This window comes from Phodopus roborovskii, unplaced genomic scaffold (assembly GCF_943737965.1).
Source record: "Phodopus roborovskii unplaced genomic scaffold, PHOROB, whole genome shotgun sequence".
In the NCBI taxonomy this organism is placed as follows: Eukaryota; Metazoa; Chordata; class Mammalia; order Rodentia; family Cricetidae; genus Phodopus; species Phodopus roborovskii.
Genome location: NW_026125249.1, coordinates 132719 through 137254, shown reverse-complemented (window position 1 = coordinate 137254; position 4536 = coordinate 132719). Strand labels below are relative to the sequence as shown.

General features: G+C 42.6%; 1 non-coding gene across 1 annotated transcript; it reads left to right on the top strand.

The window, feature by feature from the left end:
• Nucleotides 1-2796: 2796 nt before the first annotated feature.
• Nucleotides 2797-2919, top strand: LOC127227918 (U6atac minor spliceosomal RNA). The gene has a single exon (XR_007835012.1). It is a non-coding gene; the product is annotated as a U6atac minor spliceosomal RNA (small nuclear RNA).
• Nucleotides 2920-4536: the final 1617 nt, after the last annotated feature.

Here is a 4536-nt window from a genome sequence, read left to right as displayed (position 1 = left end):
GTAGTAGCTTATCTATAACTCTAGTGTTCCTAACTGAGATCTGGGAGGCAGAAGCAGGGAGAGTCCCCAAAGTTCATAGGTCAGCTAGCCCAGAGTAGCAAACCCTGTCTCAAACAATGTGGCTGGTGAGGACTGATACCAAGGTGTCCTCTGACCTCCATGTGCTCAGCAAAGCATGCCCACAAAGACATGAACACACACACACACACACACACACACACACACACACACACACACACGATTTTTAATAAAAAGGAAATGAAGACACATGCAGTGTTGCAAAGTCTAAAATGAGCAGGAATTATAGCTTGTTCTGGAACAAATTCTACAACACTTGAATCGTGAGTGGAACTGGGGGTGGGCTGTGAGGGACCCAGCTGGGCAAGCCAGAATGATGGGATTCATGGTAGGCAGCTTTGTTTGACTCCTTTGACTCTGGCCAAGCCAGTAGGGCTGAGAGCACAATGTTCCCAGGGACAGCGTTGACAATGGCATGCTTTATTTTTCTCCCAAAGCTGAAAATGGCTTCTCAGCCTGCAAAGGGGAGCTTTCTTCTGGACCTGAGGGATGGGAGGGCGATCATGTCCCCCAGCATTTGGCAGAACAGCTCAAATGGAAATGCCACCTGGCAAGGATGTGTGCCTAAACAATCCACATTTTATTTGGGAGGAATGGGATGTCTGTCTGTCTTCCCGGGGGTACGTTTTTGGCTCAGATGCTCTTTGTTCCCAATCACCATAATGAAACTGAAGATAGTTCCTGCCCAAGGGCCCCCATACCTGAGGAATTTCTGTTATTTGTGACACAACTAATCAAAGCTTGACCTAAGCCAGTTGATATTTTTAGGCCTTGGGCTTACGAATACTGAGATGGTTTGTTTTGCTTTCTGATTTCCCAGATCCTTTCAGTTCAGTAACAGTAATGATTGCAACTGACTGCAAATCTCTTGCACAGAATTAAGTGATTGGGACAAAAGCAAATGAGGGTTCTCTGGGTCAGCTTTGGGGTCAGTGAAAAGCTTTGGCAAGCTCAGCACTGGCCAAAGCCGTGCTTGAATGCTAGGGAGAAACACGAGACAGCTAAAGGAAAGATGCCTGCCCACATTGAACTTGCAATCTATCTAGAGCAAGAGCGAAGGACACAGAGCCAGATTCATGAGCTGAAAGATAGGGATAGGCACAGCCTCCGAGATGTGAGTCATGCAAGTTCATTTCCAAGCCAATGGGTTGAACTGAAATTATATCTGCCAATATAAATTGTACTACAAGGCTGAGCAGGTTTTGCTGCTGGCAAACCGTGACTCGTTTGCCTCTTCAGATAGTATGGGTTTTGTCTACCTTACAGCGCCTTGTTTCTTGGAACAAATGTATTGATCCCTGTGGTTGTCATAGCAAATCCCAGTGGACCCCCCCCCCCCCGCACCATCTTCCTGGAGGGACTGTCCCCACTTCTCTCGTTTATATGATTCCTGTGGAGATGAGAAGATGACTTTAAGTGGGAGGAACAAGTATGAGGTGTCTTTGGTGGAGACAGTACAGGGTAGGGGGCCCTCCAAGGCCTTCTGGGAGTAGTGCATATTTAGAAAGGAACTTCTTAGGTGTCACTAGTGATGGGGTCTTGGCAATGTCATTGGCGAGTTTCTTAGTCAATGGGGACTTCTTGAAGCCTAGTTTCCTCATCTGGGGTATTGCTATTTTCCAACAATAGTAAATGACATTTCCCTCAGGGGATTGCTGTTGAAGATAAGGAGACAAGACTCAGGGTTCCCAGTCATATTATACACACTTAGTAAATCCAAAACAGGATCAGGCAGAGAAAGCCGAACGAATGTACAAATGCATTGGAGGCAAACCATGTATGTGTAAACCCTGAGAGAGGGTTGTGGAGCTATGTATGAGGAAATTTGGGGCTACATACATGGTTACCCAGTCAGCTCTGGGAAACTTCTATGCAGATGATGCTCCCCACCCAGGGCTTGCCCCTAGCACAGCTGGGTTCCATGGGGCTTCCTGATGGTTTCAATGGGGCTTCCTGATGGTTTCAATTTCACCACGGCTTCCGTGTGTGTGTGTGTGTGTGTGTGTTGTGCGCTCGCGCGTGTGCATGCATGTGTGTTGGTTCTTTCTGCTTCTGTCCCTATCAGTAGAGGTGTGCTCAGCTCCACTTTTCTCAGATTCCAAGATGTAGAAGTACGGAGATAGGATGCTCAGTAACTTTCCCAGCTCAAAGCTCAAATGGACAAGAAGTAACTTTATAGTAAATCTGAGTTTTTATATATCAAAAATTTATATATTAAAAATATATATGTATTCACTTTAGATATTAAGAATACATGAAATTACATTTTAATTGTGCCTTGTATTTTTTGTGATAAGCCTACTCGTCATGCCAGCATCTATGAGGGTGAAAGGGAGAATTTAGAAGGATGGTCCCCACTGCCGTCTTGGGAAGGAGAAGCTAACTATGTTCTGCATAGCTGGGCCAACTCGAACAAGACAGCAAAGATGACGCAAGAATTCTGTTGTCAAGACTTTTTTCCCTCCACTCCTTAATCACACCTTGGGACCAGTGACACCAAGATTGGTGCCCTGGATTGGGCCCCCAGGGAAAGCAAAGAGAAACTTTCTGGGAAGAGTTTGGAAGGAGATAATGTTAGGAGAAATTTTAATAATTTATTTCTTAATTATTTGTAGTAGAGAAAAATCAATGTTGCCTAGAATGATGGAATTAGATCCAAATACACAAGTTGACATTATGCACAGAGCCAGCAAAAATCTCTTAAAAAAGAACTAAACAGTGTTGTATGAAAGGAGAGAAGGTTGCCACTCCCCTTAACAAGGATGGAAGAGGCCCTTGGGCCTAACACACATATGGTTAAGGCATTGCCACCTACTTTGTGGCATCCAACCACTGTTTTTATACCAGAAAATGGAAAGCTCTCCCATGCTATTGGATAGGTAGGATAATTGTAGTAAAAATGGCAATCTTGCCAAAAAGCAATCTACAGATTAAATGCAATCCTCATCAAAATCCCAGCACAATTCTTCACTGACCTTGAAAGGATAATAATCAACTTTATATGAAAAAACAAAAGACCCAGGATAGCCAAAATAACCCTGTAAAATAAAGGAACCCCAGGAGGCATCACCATCCCTGACTTCAAGCTCTACCTTAGAACTATAGTTCTGAAAACAGCTTGGTAGTTCTGAAAACAGCTTGGTATTGGCACAAAAATAGACAGGTAGACCAATGGAATCGAATTGAAACCATGATTTTAACCCACACGCCTATGAACACCTGATTTTTTGACAAAGCAATTAAAATTATACAATGGAAAAAAGAAAGCATCTTCAACAAATGATTCTGGCATAACTGAATACTGGCATGTAGAAGACTGTAGATAGATCCATTTCTATAACCATGCACAAAACTTAAGTCCAAATGGATCAAAGACCTCAACATAAATCCAGCCACACTGAACCTCTTAGAAGAGAAAATGGGAGGTACCCTTGAACGAATTGGTACAGGAGACTGCTTCCTGAACATAACTCAAGTATCACAGACACTGAGATTGACAATCAATAAATGGGACCTCCTCAAACTTCTGTAAGGCAAAGGACACAGTTGATAAGACCAAATGGCAGCCCACAGACTGGGAAAAGATCTTTACCAACCCTACATCTGACAGAGGGCTAATCTCCAAAATATACAAAGAACTCAAGAAACTAGTCATCAAAACACCAAATAACCCAATTAAAAAATGGGGTGCAGAACTGAATAGAGAACTCTCAATAGAGGAAATCAAAAGGCGGAAAGACACTTAAGAAAGTGCTCAACATCCTTAGCTATCAGGGGAATGAAAATCAAAACAACTCTGAGATACCACCTTACTCCTGCCAGAATGGCTAAAATTAGAAACACTAATGACAACTTATGCTGGAGAAGATGTAGAGAAAGGGGAACACTCCTCCACTGCTGATGGGAGTGCAAACTTGTACAGCTATTTTGTAGATCAATATGGCAGTTCCTCAGGAAAATGGGGAATTAGTTTACCACAGGACCCGGCAATCCCACTCTTAGGCATATACCCAAATGATCCACATCCATGTAACAATGACATCTGTTCAACTATGTTCATAGTAGCACTATTTGTAATAGCAAGAACCTATAAGCATGAGAGGGAGGGAGGGAGAGGGTGGGAGGGAAGGACAGAGAGGGAAATGGGATGGATATGTAAAATAAGAAAAAAAATATAACACAATTATATGATTGAAAAAAAAAACACACACACAAAAAAAAAACAAAACAAAACAAAAACAAAAAAAAAAAAAACTAAACAAGCCAAACTCAAGAAATGGTCAGTAGTATAAAGGGGTGGATTATTCTTTACCTCTTAGAACAAATAGAAAAGAAAATAGGGTCAGTGCAACGGCTCAGAGGATAGAGGGGCTTGCTGCCAAGCCTGAAAACCTGAATTGGATCCTCAGAACCAATATGGTAGAAGAGAACTGACTACACAAACACATGCTAAGTAAA